Genomic DNA, 15,604 nt, shown 5'->3' with positions numbered 1-15,604 from the left:
AATATACAAAAAATATCAAAGATTAGATAATAAGCAATAATTCATCTTTGTGTTTAGGAATCATGAGAGTAAAGCTTCTGATAATGGTCTGCTGAATTATTTTGTTTGCAGTCAACTGGTAAATATTTTAAAATCATAATTTATAACCACATTCATTTATGAATATTTATTACTCAGATAATGGGTTAAGTCATTGAGCATAAAAATGTCAAATCTATCTTGGTTACTGTAATCATTTGAATGATGTAATTACCATGTATACCTAGCTTCTTTGTCCATGATAACATAAAAGAAAACAGTAAAATACAAAACAGAAAACAAACAACTCGTGCTTTCCATTTTTTACCTCCGAGTTACATAGTGTTTTTCTTTTTTTTTTTTTTAAAGATTTTATTTATTTATTTAACAGACAGAGATCAGAAGTAGGCAGAGAGAGAGAGGAGGAAGCTGGCTCCCCACTGAGCAGAGAACCCGATATGGGGCTCGATCCCAGGACCCTGAGATCATGACCTGAGCTGAAGGCAGAGGCTTAACCCACTGAGCCACCCAGGCACCCCACATAGTGTTTTTCAATGAATAGAACTGGAAAGGTCTTTTGGAATGCTCAAAGCTTATTTTTATTCTATGTTCTCTGTTTATGTTCTATGGCTGCCTTTCTGATTCCTAATGGAGAGGGCTTGACAAACCAGCAGCACTTACCCTTTTCTTTACTTTGATAGAAAGATTTTTAAATCATAGAATTATAGGAACTTGGATGTAGAAGAGACTTAGGTTATCCAGTACAATTACCAATTGTATGTTCAAATCCTCTCCTACAATAATTGTGATACAGTGCATTGAACCACCAGTTATACTCGGTAGTAATACTTTAATTATCAGCATTTTTAAAATTGAGCCACAACTTGCCTTTGTTTTCCTTTTAGGCTTTCCTATACATTTCTGCTATCTGGAATTATAAATATGTCATCCTCCTGCTTGGCAGCAAAGCCATCCTCAGTAGTATGTGTGTATGATATTTTGGGGGCATGCATTTATTTATCCTACATTTTATACATTTGATTTTTTGGTTTTATATTTTTTATTGAGGTATATAAATTACATGACAATATACCCATTTTAATGTGCAGTTCTACAAATATTAACAAATACATGAAATTGTGTAAGCACTCTCACAATCCAGATTCAGAACATTTCTATCACTCCCAAGCAGTCCCTCCTGCTCCTTTGTACTCAACCCTTCCTGTCACCCCAGCACTTGACAGTGACGAAGACTCTCTTTGACCAGACTTTAGTCAGACTCCTCTGACCCTTTTCTTGACTAAGCCTTGACCTGAGGTTTCCATGTTCTTTGAGAGCCCAATTTTATCAAGAATCCTCTAAATCAGTGTAGAGAAAATCTTCCTACCGGTGATATCTGGTCATCCTGGCCTGCCTTCAATGAGAATCCTATTAGGTCAGTTTTAGCAAGAATTCCTCCTCCCCTGATATCTCCTCTTAGTAACTTTCTGCCAGCTGATCTCCCCCAACCTGCTCCCTGGCGATAAATCCCCCTGTTTTCTTTGTATGTAGAGTCAAGCTTGATCTCTCTCCAAACGCAATACTCTTGACACTTCTGCCCATTAAAACAGTCTTGAAAAAAGGTTTCTTTATCATTTTAATGAGGGTCAGAATTTTTTTTTTTTTTTTCCCCACATCGTGCAGAGATAGCCATACTGAGCATTTTGCTTTGGAGTCTAACATGTTTGTTTTTTTAAAGTACTCAGACATACAGTAATTCTTTACAAATTTTGTGTCCTGTGTCCATGCCATTCCCTAACTAGCCTTTTCACTCTACTATATATTGTAAATATATTTTAGTAGCGAGATTCTTACCACATTTGTTAGTAATTATTTCATGTTCTCTAGTGGAGTTAATTCAGTTTTTCTTTTATGATTCCATATGCCTGTATTTCTTATATAATTTCATTTTATCCAGTAATATAATTATTCACATTGTTGATTCTAACATTCAATTGTAAGCTCTTTGAAGACAAAGACTGAACATTTTCAACTTTGTATTTCACAGACAGATGAAAATGTCATAACTGTGACTCAGTTTCAAAGGGTGAAATTAAAAACAATCTTCTTTTAACCCCGTACTGAAGCCTTATTAGAATGTTTTTCTTCAAGAATGAAGATCACAAGGAAATCCATTATTAAAGCACCAAAAGAAAGTAGATTTTTTCCCCCTGCATTCTAAATTAGTCTTCTTTAATCTAGCATAACGTTTATAGGAAATGGAACTAATCCTCAGAGAATTTAAGTGTTTTATCCAGGTCAATTCAATGCTTATTAACTTAATCCTAATTGGAATTAATAAAGAATACTGCAAAATGTGTGCAAAATATTGTCTTGTGTGTGTGAGTATGATTTACCCACATACATATGTAGATTGTGTGTATGATTTACCCACACACACAATCTAACACTTAAAAAATCATCAATTCATATTATCCCATTTTGTCATCAATAGATAATAGATAACCAGATCTATTTTGCTGTTTGCTTGTTTTATTTTGTTTCTCAAATGATTTCATGATGATAAGCAAGGAAGGCCTCTGGATAGAGGCAACATAATGTTAAATCTTGCAAGTTATCATTTAATTTTGTGCCATATTCATGTCCATGAATTTTGCATTTCTATAATAGCTTCCTGTCTATTCCAAAGAACGATTTCTTTAATGTATGAACTGTATACACCTGTATTTATTTTTAGTCCATGATGAGATAGCAGTTCAATAATTTTAAATAACTAGCTAGAAAGCCCACTTAAGGGTTAAATGCTACATACGCATATCTAATTATGTCTCCTCATTCTTCTGGAAGGAAATAAGCCTTTCTTTGCTTGCATGAGTCCTCAAATTATTTCTGACTCCTACTGATGCAGAAGCATTTGTCTGGCATCTCCTGTGACCGAGATTGCAGGGGGTTATCTATGGCCTGAAGGACTTAATCTTGCCAACAATCATTCATGTCTTGTAATTGTAAAGCCTTTTGGTCTGGGTAAAAGCATTTATTATTCAACAATGCTTCATCAAAGGTAGATTTAATTATAAATTAAGGAATTGATGCAATTTTTCCAGATACTTTGACACTTCAAACTGAGTTATCTGAACAATTACAATTTGAGTTACTTAAATAGTTATCTCATCTTCTCATTTGCATGAGTTCGTATACAGAACAAAATGGTACTTAAATCATGGGAGAAGTGTCAAAGCCCTTAGAAATCATCTAGGTCAGAAGTACTAAGAAGTACTTAGTACTTCTAATCATTCAAGGATTGGGGGTGGTCATAATACATGAAGAAATGTATTATTACTTAAATTAAGTAGCCATCAAAATTGATTATTACATGCCACCCAACTAGTTACTAAGGCAAAAAACATAATCTTTCCATATATCTCTCTTTCCTCCCCAATAAAATAAGTGACTAGAATTAAATAAACTTCAGTGTCTAGACAATAAATGACATCTTAGTTTATCATTTACAAATCACTATATTGGTCTTTGAAAAAGATTTCAGAAGTTAAGTCTTATATTCAAGGAATTTCTAGTCTAACAGACAAAGTATTATACAAATATATAAAAAAGAGATATAAATTTCCAACAATTAAATATATTTAAGAACACCAATACAAGTTATAAACAGTCCTTATGTAAGTAGTGAGCTAGAATTTCCTCGGTCCTATGATTTTTAATAAAGACCATTTACCCTGGGCTAAGAGAAAGAGGAGAATTCTGTAGAGTGCTAGATGTTGTAAGGGGCATGAACAGAAAGAATGTTGTATCAAAATTTAAACATTTTATATAAGTATTACTGGAGATGCTCTTAATGGCTTCACTAGCATCATGATTCACTTTGTTGGCCCCCTTGGCCCCCAGTAACTGTTGCTCCGGTAGAGGAAAATTTGAAAATTAAGTTTGGATCTTGGGCTCTCGGTGAAGCTTTCCACCTCCAAATATTCCAAGCTACAATGAGGGCTCAGACATTTTTAAGTGCACTATACAGGACCTGGTCACTGAAGGAGGCTTAACTTGAATTTCTCCAACTTCTTTGAAGTTGTAATCCCAGAATAAGAATTACATTTTTTGGTTTATTTGCTTTTAAAAGGTATGGAAGTGAGATTAATTCATTTTGGTTCAATTACTTTTATTTATAATTCAAATCTATGGATTCAAATGTCAAATGATAAAGTAATATCCTTATGCCTGGTATGAGAATGGTGAAATTTTTCTGAGCCTATGTTCCTGGGAAATATTGATGGTTGAAAAATCCTGCCACAATTTTGTGTTCTAGGAAAAGGTATATTACAAAGCACCACCCTTCCCTACTTGATTTAGCTAAGACTCACAGATGACTTCTGATTTATCTATGACAAGTCTAGACATTTGCTTGTCCCCACCAACCCAAATGAATAAAACATCCTCTAAATGTGAATGACCAAACTTTAATCAGGTATCTTTTTCCCAGGTCCCTGAACTTTGACTCACTCATGATTTTGAGCAAGTATCAGGAAGTTAACCAAATGCTGAATCCTGTATGCCGATTTTCTGTTCAACTGTCCTATCACACTGTCCACTCATTCCATTCCTCCACACCCTGTTTGTTCTATCACATCAAGCAGAAAAGACTGTTTAACCACAGAAAAAAACATACAAAAATTCAGATATGGCCCACACATGCCATTTATCATTCCCCCCCAACACTGTATTCCAGTACTTTTTCACTAGGTCACCCTAGCACTTAAAAACCATCACACCTTTAATTTCAATGGGGTTGAATTTAGAATGCATTCTGGTCTCTCTTCTCTATTGCAATAACCTTGACTAAAATCTTCCTTGTTTGTTTAACTTTACCCAAGACAATTTTTGCTTTTGCAAGAGTTTCTTACATATTTTAAAATAAAAACAGGCATTGAAGCAGATAGCCAGGCAGAATCAGTCTTTCTTCTTTTGGGTCTCACTGATAAGTCAAACCACCAAAATATAAAACTAGATTTCCTTAGTTCCCTTTCCAGTTACATTCAAAGTTAAATATTACTGTATTGATTATATCCAGTCTTTGGCATAGATTCTGGTATATTTTGGCAAAGTAAGTAATAATTATAATATTTATAAGGACTACAATGCTAATGGGAAGCTGTAATATTTTAAAAAATGATCATATTACTCTTTAAAGTACAAGACATTAAAGAGAAATGTCTTTTCTATTTAGAATGTATTTTATTCCTCATCACAGATATCTCAAGGTGAAGTTTCCCCAATATGGGAAAGATGTTTTCTGATGTATATACCCCCTGTATATACTTTGATCATAATGCTTCATTCCCTGTATTATAATAATTCTCATTTTTTATTCTTCTTTCCCTCAGATGTTATCAATTGTCAAGCTCTCATCTACAACTTCCAGACTGAATTAAATGCTCTCATCAATCCCAGTACCATGTAATCACATATGTTAGGGCAGGCCATTCCCACACAAGGGAACCCAGTAAAGAAAGATTGAAATTCGCCCTGTAATCCACTCACCAAGCTATGCTCCATAAGGTTCCATTATGTTTGAGGAAGAAGAAAGGTCTTTTTCTCATTTGGCTGAAGGGGTCCTGAGATACTAATTTCCCTGCTCTGTATTATGTGTATCATGATAGCAGTATTTATAAAACAGGATTATAATTTTCTGACTCTCATTATCCATTAGATCATTATCCATTAGAGATCAGGATCTATATGTCTTATGTTTTAAAATTTTCTATTCAAATTCCAGTTAGTTACCATACATGCAATATTAGTTTCAGGTGTACAATATAGTGATTCAACACATCTGTACAGCTCCCAGTGCTCATGATTCCAGTACCTTCCTTAATCCCCATCACCTATTTCGCCCATGTCCCCTGCCCAGCTCCCCTCTGGGAACCATCAGTTTGTTCTCTGTAGTTAAGTTTCTTGGTTTATCTCTCTCTTTCTTTTTGATATTAGAGTCCCAACATTACACTGTCTGTAATAGAAAATGCTAAATATATGTTGGTTGAATCAATGAAGGGACATAGATCTTTTCAAGTATATTAAGGTATATAATTGTATCTCCTTCAAAAAAACACTGAAACATTTTTAACTTTCCTTGAAGGCTAAGTTGCATGCATGGAAACAATGTATTTCATGATATAATGATGCTCTCAGGCTATAAAATCCGCTTATGCCTTTCTTTATTGGTGCCCAAAACCTCCAATTTGGGGCATGCCAAGTGTTGTTTTCATAGTTTGTTTGTTTTGTTTTGTTTTGTTTTGTTTTGTTTTTCTTTTTTACCTTTGCTGTCATGCTGGCATGTCTCACGATCGTCATTGCAGCTTCATCCTGTTCTAATATACTTCTCTGTAGATTTGGAAACCGGAAATAAAACTGTAAGTGATCTTATGGAAGATAAACTTAAGGAATTCTGTTTACTACTGGTAAACTACAAGAGATTTGATGATAAAATGGTGTGACTTTGGAGGGGGGGAGGGCAGCTATCTTAGACTTATTTTAAAAATTATATGCCTTAGTTAGTTTTTTCCCTTATCCTCTTCATCCTTTTCTTCTCTTGCACCAAGTATGGTTGTTGAATCGATGAGTTGCAGATACATGATTTTTTTAGGGTCTGCGTCTACTTTTCTTGTGAAGGAAAATGTGCTTCATTAACTATCTCCAATACCCAGTAAGCTTGCTTTTCTTATCCTCATCTAATATAAGACCACAAAAGGGTTACAACAGAAAGCAAGTCTAGATTATCTATCTCATCAGTACAACAGCTATTTGGTGCTGAATTTATATTCCCACCATTTATTTTATAAGTGTTCTCAGATTCAGTGCATTCAAATAAATTTATATTCTCTCTGACAATGCAGGTGACCCCATATGACTCTATCTGTATTTCTGAGAGGGTTTTTCAATCTTCACTGGCTTTTATATTACCTTCAGGGAGTCTTTTTATTGATATGTGCGTGGATAGTATTACAAATGGGATTGCTCTTTCCTAATCCTTTGAAAGTTGTAGCCAATGAATATACATAATAACAAAATTGCAGGCATGGCTGCACCTTACTGAAACACACATCTTTCATCTTTCGATAAAAAAGAAAGAAACATATATCTTTCAAATAAATGACACTGTTTTATATGGTGGTTGTTGCGGGTTAGAGTTCCCCTGCATAGTCATTATTTCTATATTGAAATGTTTGCTTGGAGCTTATATTTGTTGAGGAATGAATTTTTAAAATTAGTTTTATTTGTCTCTTTAAGAAGTAGTAGAGTTTCATTTATTCTTCTCCTACCCACTTAAGCCCCCATGTTGCAGGATTGGGAGGGAGACAAACCATAAGTGACTTTTAATCTCACAAAACAAACTGAGGGTTGCTGGGGGGAGGGGGTTTGGGAGAAGGGGGTGGGATTATGGACATTGGGGAGGGTATGTGCTTTGGTGAGTGCTGTGAAGTGTGTAAACCTGGTGATTCACAGACCTGTACCCCTGGGGATAGAGTATTATGCCTCCATCAGAAAGGATGAATACCCAACTTTTGTAGCAACATGGACGGGACTGGAAGAGATTATGCTGAGTGAAATAAGTCAAGCAGAGAGAGTCAATTATCATATGGTTTCACTTATTTGTGGAGCATAACAAATAGCATGGAGGACATGGGGACTTAGAGTGGAGAAGGGAGTTGGGGGAAATTGGAAGGGGAGGTGAACCATGAGAGACTATGGACTCTGAAAAACAATCTGAGGGTTTTGAAGGGACGGGGGGTGGGAGGTTGGGGTACCAGGTGGTGGGTATTATAGAGGGCACGGATTGCATGGAGCACGGGGTGTGGTGCAAAAATAATGAATACTGTTATGCTGGAAAAAAAAAAAAATTTAAAGTGAAAAAAATAAATAAATAAAATAAATTAAAAAAAAAAAAAAAGAAGTAGTAGAGTTTTTCAGAGAGAAATCTTCAGAGCCGTATCTGTTGGCAAACAGTGTGATGTCATTTAAAGAACATGCATGGGTTATATAATTCTAGGTATAAACTCCAATTCCAACAATAGCTCTGTGACCTTCAGCAAGTCACTTAATCTCTCTGATCTTGAGGGTTTTTTTTTTTAACTTTAAAATGACTTATTTGATTTTATTCACATAGGAATAGTTCAGAATTTCTATGAGAAATAAGTGAGGTGACCTTTTAAGAACTAACTGCATAGTGTGCTTCCAACAATGCTACTTTCCTTTTCTTTCCATATTCCTTTGAAGGAGCCAGTGGTGCTAAAGAAACCTGATTTGCAAACAAAGTTAGACTGGAGTTTTATCAATGGCTGGCTCTGAAGATATTTTTACAGGAGAGTCCACCAAAGGACATAAGTTACCTACAGCTTGTGGTTCAGAATTCCCTGTTGTATTACTAATTTAAGGTAACACTACATAGCTGCTATAACCAATCAACAGTGAGCTCTCCATAGTTAAAGAAAATGGAAATTTATTTCCCATCCAGGTAAAGTCAACAGGAATAATGGGGAGCTCTGGTCTGTGCAGCCATTCATGACTCAGACTAATGGAGACTCTGCCATATTCAATCTGTTGTTTCTAAGCTCACCCTTGGGATCAATATCTAGCCAACAAATGGGAAAGATAAAGTGAGTGAATGACAGATCTGAAGGTTTATTAAGCTTGGAAGTGATAATCATAACTTCTGCCCATATACCACTGGCTCTACCCAGAAACAAAGGAGGATGGGAAATGTACTTACAGACTGGGAAGCTATGGTCAAGCCATAATTCTGCTCCACGGAAGGAGCAGAAAAATAATTGATAGAGAGCTAGCTGCCTCTTGTCCACTTGGAAAAGTGTTGAGAATTGCTAGGGAAAGCCTGTGTGTGCCCTATTAGGTAGGAATGACTAAATAATGTTAATGATGGAAACTCATTCTAGTCTAAGAGAATGGTGAGGAGCATAACCTTGGCCAAGGAGAAATAATTATTATTGAAAAGAAAAAATAAGTTTGAGGTTAGCTGGTACAAAGTGATTAAATTTTTATCTATACCATTAAAACCTGAAAAAAAAAAAAAGAAATTAAAACCATGTCCAGGTTCTTTAAGAAGTGAGTTATAATTACAATAGTAATGAATGACGCAAATGCATGGATCTATAAATACAACACCATGAAATATCCACACAACTCTAGGAGCACCATACAAACCTACTTTGTAAAATTGTCAGTTAAATGTACAATAGCTAATTACATTTTGTTAATAAATAAATGCTTTTGCTTTTTTTAAAAATTTGGGTTTACAGTTATGAGAATAAACAGTTTAAGTAATTGAATTGCCTCAAATGATAAGAGCTAGAATCCATTTTTTTTTCTTCTTTCCACTCATGTCCTCTCTAAATCAGTGTTTGTTTTTATCCAAATTAGGTCATAGATATCTGGTCAAATTGGATAATTATTAATCTGATTGTGTCATATTCTGCTTTTTCCATTAAAACTATTCAATGATTTCCAGTATTTATAAGCGAAGTTCAATCTTCCTATCAAGCCAGACAAAGATTTACATTCTATCCTGATTATCTCTCAAAACTCATCTCTAGGTAATTAGGAGTAAGAACAGTTATAATACCTATCTTCTACAATATCAAACTTTAGTAAGTCTCCAAGTATTTGAAACACTGAACATGAAAATATTTCTACATTTTATGGAAGAAAGATTTTATACTACAATTGTGTATATGAGGAAAAATGAGAAGGTGATATTTATTTAGGAATATATATCACAGAGACAATAAAATAAAAAAATGAAAGAGAGGTGGATTATGATTATGTATATAACTTGATTTTATTTCCATAGTGAAGAGAGGATATGAAAAAAATTAGAATAAACAATGTAATAAGTAAGCAAATTCAATGTACCTAGGGGGTGAGAAGGGGTGCAGAACAAGCTACTCCAAAATATGCTACTTTGATCGGTTCTTGGCCTTTTGGCTAAGATCAAGTGCAAAATATACTGCTTTGGCATATTGGCTATTCTTGACTGATGGCACTTTAAAAATAGCACATGCAGGAAGGTGCTTTCTGAGTCTGCCTTTCTCCTTAAAAGCATGTCATAAAATCTCTCATGAGAAAGGTGTTTCTCTTTAGCAGGAAGAGGTGGAACATTCTTATCACCAGAAATTGGATGTTGACATCAAAATGGATCCGTACTACTAACCAACTGTAAACAACTATATTCTGTAAACAAAACTACTAAAATAACCCTTGTCTTCTGTTAGTTTCACCCATGTATTTCCTAGTTACTGGTCCCCAATTTACTGCCCCTAGTCCCAGCCCCCTTGTCCTGTCACACCCCCATAACTTGCCATTTTGTTGAAAACAGTATATTAGCTTTGGGACCTATCAGCTTCTTCTGATTTTCATTTTCCTTTTGAAGACTTCTATGTGCATGTAAAAATATTAAATAATATTTATATGCTTTTCTTCTGTTAATCTTTCTTATGACAGTTTAATTTTTCTGCCCAGCCAGAGACCTGAGACATGTAGAAGGCAGATTTTCCTCTCTGAGAGGGCACATCAATGAACAGCTTTGAAAAAGGCAACTCTGAAATTTAGGAATGAATGACCCCATGGATGCATTAATTTAGATGCTGTCTTTATTTCTAAGCAGTACATAGGTAATGGTCCTTCTGCATATGTAGGGAAGAGGAACCTTACTTTCTAACAGACCTTCTCATTGAGATGACCCCATTGCTGTAGCTACATACAAGCAAGGCCAGGTGATACCACATTTCCTTTTAGTAGATGGGCCATGAGCTGAACTTTTTCACCTATCACTGATCATATTTATCTGAGTTTGTGACCCTGAAACTCCATGTATGTATCTTTTTTCTATTACTTTTTAAAAAATTAAATGCAATTAATTAACACATAGTGTATTACTAGTTTCAGAGGTAGAGTTCAGTGATTCATCAGTCTTCTATAACAACCAGTGCTCATTACATCATATGCCCTCCCTAATGGTCATCACCCGGTTACCCCATCCCCCATCCTTCTCCCCTCCTGCAACCCTCCGTTTGTTTCCTATGGCTAAGAGTCTTTTATGGTTTGTCTCCCTCTTGATTTTTGTCTCATTTCATTTTTCCTTTGCTTCCCCTATTTTCATGTTTTGTTTCTTAAATTCCACATATGAGTAAAATCACAAGATAATTGCCTTTCTCCAAATGACTTATTTTGCTTACCATAATACCCTTTAGTTCCATCCATATCTTGCAAATGACAAGATTTCATTTTTTGATTGCTGAATAATATTCCATTGTGTGTGTGTGTGTGTGTGTGTGTGTGTGTGTGTGTGTGTCTCACATCTTCTTTACCCATTCCTCTGTTGATGGACTTCTGGGCTTTTCCCATAGTTTGGCTATTGTGGACTTTGCTGTTATAGACATAGGGGTGCAGGAGCCCCTTTGGATCACTACATTTGTATCTTTGGGGTGATACCTAGTAATACAATTGCTGGGTCATAGGTTAGCTCTATTTTCAACTTTTTGAGGAACCTCCATACTGTTTTCCAGAGTGGCTGCACCAGCTTGCATTCCCACCAACAGTATAAGAGGGGGCCCCTTTCCTCTGTTGTTTCCTGACTTAATTTTAGCCAATCTGACCAGTTTGAGGTGGTATCTCTTTGTGGTTTTGATTTGTATTTCCCTGATGCCAAGTGATGTGGAGCATTTTTTCATGTGTGTGTTAGCCATTTGTATGTTTTCTTTGGAAGAATGTCTGTTCATATGTCTTCTGTCCACTTATTGTTTGGATTATTTGTTCTTTGGGTGTTGAGTTTGATAAGTTCTATGGATTTTGGATACTAGCCCTTTATCTGATAAGACATTTGTAAACATCTTCTCCCATTCGGTCAGTTGCCTTTTGGTTTTGTCCACTGTTTCCTTTGCTGTGCAAAAGCTTTTTATCTTGATGAAGTCCCAATAGTTCATTTTTGCCTTTGTTTCCCCTGTCTTTGGAGACGTGTCTGGTAGAAAGCTGATGTGGCCAAGGTCAAAGAGATTGCTGCCTGTGTTCTCCTCCAGGATTTTGATGGATTCCTGTCTTGAATTTAGGTCTTTCATCCAATTTGAGTCTATTTTTGTGTATGGTGTAAGAAGGTGGCTTAGTTTCATTCTTCTGCATGTGGCTGTCCAATTTTCCCAAACCATGTATGTATCATTAATTTAAAAAGTGGATCTTACAAAAAGAAAATATTTTGCCAAGATGGATGCACAATTACAGTAAGATATTTGTAAAAGATTTTAAATATTTTGAAACATGATACCAGTTATCCCTATCCATACAACCAAGTTATTATTCTTATCACAAAATTACTTAACTATCTCCTTAAATAGAGAAATAAAGGTATTATATGTTTTTGACAAAAATGGAGAAATTGAAAATAATATTCTTGCTTGTCTTTCTTCATTACAGAATGCTAGCCATTTGATTGCTATTGTAGAGATAGTAGTGCAAAAAGTAGAGTTAAATGATTTCTATGAATGTACCATCATGGTTATTTCTCCAAAATATTTCCAGATACCTTTTTGCCACATATAAATAACATATGTTAGGGAGAAAGAGTGAAACAAATAGATAAATCATCAATTAAAAATGTAATTTCAATAAATTGATAAAACATAGAAAGCCTTGATTATTTATAGCAATGGATACATTGTTATTACCTGACTTGAAAATTACTGAATCAATTCTCAATTCAGAAAGTATTTCCAAGGACTGTAAAAATCTATAGGGAATTTTAGGAAAATCTGCAATAAATTATGTTTATACTAGAGAGATTTAATTAGAGATTTTTATCTAAAATCTATTGGAGTTTTGCCAGTTAGTCATTAAGTTTTATCCCTGCTTGGAAGCCATCCTAAAATGTAGTGCTATGATCCTCTGTAAGATACAGAGTGACATTCTAAATCTAGCATATTAAAGTGAGAAGCAAAAATTTCAAGCACACTCTTTAGACTTTGAGAACTTTAAAAATTTCTCTGAATAACTAACACCCTGGCACAAAGAACACTATTTTTTTAGTCCTTTTTAAAATAAAATTCATCATTCAGGAATAATTTATCGTCTTATTCCTTGCAAAAGTGTCATTACATATTGCTAAAACAAGTCTTATCTACGTAGACTCTTCATACGATTCCCATTACAGGATGAACTTTAGAAAACAGGAATCTTTCTTGAGGTGTCTTATAAGAATTTTATGTGCCTATCCTAGAACTAAGACATTAGGATGCCTTAGGACAGTGTCAAGAGTCTTCAGTTTCAAAAAATTTCTCTGACTTTTCCACATTCTGATGGAGATTTAAACTTTCTTTTCTTTGAGTTTTCACTACCCTTTGCATTCGAACTATCAATTGCATTGCAATTATTTGTTTACATGGCAATTATTTGTTTATGACTTCCCTAGTAAGACTATGAGATCTTTGAAGAAGTAATTTTATTAATTTATGAATATTGGAAATATAGTAAATCCAGTATGTGATACAAAGCATATGTCTGTGAAAAGAAAATGAAATTATATAAGTATAGATGTGCAAAGAATGAGTTGGGAAAAATAGATTCATTTGAGGACCACAGCATATAAAACACAGAAGTAGTTATAAGAATGACATAAAAATGATATTATATGCAAAAACCATTATTTTGTGTTAGAAATTCTTCATTGAGAGAAGAGTGGGAAACATACTTAGAATGATGAACTGAACTGAGGTGAATGTAAATGGGAAGAGTTTTGAATGCAACCCTGGAGAAATTTAACCTTAACTTATGCAGTGAGAAACCGTTTACTACGGGGGAAGTAATAGGTTGAAAAATGGTATTTTTTTTAAATGGTATTATAGGAAAAAAATCTAGTGAGGCAAAATATATCTAGTGTAGTAATGTGAGATAACCTGGACACTGAAGAAAATTTAGAAGCCACTGTAAGTATCAGAAATAAGGAAATAGCAGAATAGTGATGTCAGCAACTTGGATGTTGTTTATTCTAAAGACACATTTATATTTAGAAAAATATATATTTGTAAATTTTATATAAAATATAAATATTTAAGAGAGCTAAACCACAGAAAAAAAGGATAATTTTTAAACTGTTAATCATTGTTTCATTTGTTTGAAACCTCTTATATTAAAAGTATGATTTGTATGATAGCATTCAGTCATAGCTATAAAATCACATTATGATGTCTTACCTAAATTTGGGGGTCCAAAAATATATATACCATAAAAGCACTTCAAACTAGAAACTTTCAACTTTTTTTTTTTTTAAGATTTTATTTATTTATTTGACAGACAGAGATCACAAGTAGGCAGAAAGGCAGGCAGAGAGAAAGAGGGAGAAGCAGTCTCCCTGCCGAGCAGAAAGCCCAATGTGGGGCTCCATTCCAGGACCCTGAGATCATGACCTGAGCTAAAGGCAGAGGCTTAACCCACCGAGCCACCCAGGTGCCCCAGAAACTTTCAACTTTTAAAGAACTAAAAGAAGAAAAATCCCAATCAATTATCAGACTTAAGGAAAGGATTCATGGAGCGGACCTCGAAAAATAAGAAATATTTTAAACCTAGTATTAGAATCACATTTCACCATTTGACTTATGCATAAGAATTTTGAAAACACTGGAAAATTTTAAAAAGTGCTTTCTGCAGTATGAAATAAAGATAATCATCCATGTTTTTGAGAAGTTGGCAGTGAAGATAAGGCTTTTACTTATTTGTGTTAGGTTAAAAAACTTGAACATTGTATAATTGTATTTTCCAGCAAGAAAATGAGTACTGTCAGAAGGGGAAACTCTTTATGTGTATCCCCAGAGTTAAAAAATGCATGACTAGATGTATGAAAGAAGTTAGAGTTCATGAAGAGAATAAGAATATAAATTAAAAAGAAGGAGGACAGATGAAATAGCAATATCCAAGAGGAGAAGGGATTAGATAGTTGCAGAAGTGAAATGATGAGTAGAAGTAGAAACCATTTTTCTTTATTTTATATAAAAAGAGTAGGTATCTTTTTAATAGGTTTGGGTATGCCTTACTGAAAGGAATGGTTAAGTAATCATATGACAACAAAATAAGTGTTAGACCAAGAGAAAAGCTAAGAGTTAAGAGGCAGGAGTACGTTGTGAAAACGTTTTGGAAATAGAGATAATAGCCTGATTTGCAATGTTGGATGTATAACAAATTCAGATGAATTTTAGGTCTCATGGGTTATTCCACTGTAATTGACTTAAACTGGAAAGAATCTAGAGCTGAAGTTAAAGTAAGAGGGCAAGACATTAATGGTAGCACATGACCTATCAAGTTACAGAAATTATATAACAGTCTTTTTATCCTTTAACCTATTTTGGTGAATAGAATGTTTTATCAGAGTTGAAAATTACCTTAAATATCACTTCATCTGCCATACATACAGACTGGAATGGATTTCTGCTCATAAGATTTTCCCCGAGGTCAAGCTGTGCAAATTTTCTGTCCAAGTGTGCATAACTGATTGATCTAGGGTTAGGAATCTCTATCTTAAGAGGGG

Source organism: Mustela erminea, chromosome 10, assembly GCF_009829155.1.
Source record: "Mustela erminea isolate mMusErm1 chromosome 10, mMusErm1.Pri, whole genome shotgun sequence".
NCBI classification, from domain to species: Eukaryota; Metazoa; Chordata; class Mammalia; order Carnivora; family Mustelidae; genus Mustela; species Mustela erminea.
This window is presented reverse-complemented; position numbering follows the sequence as displayed.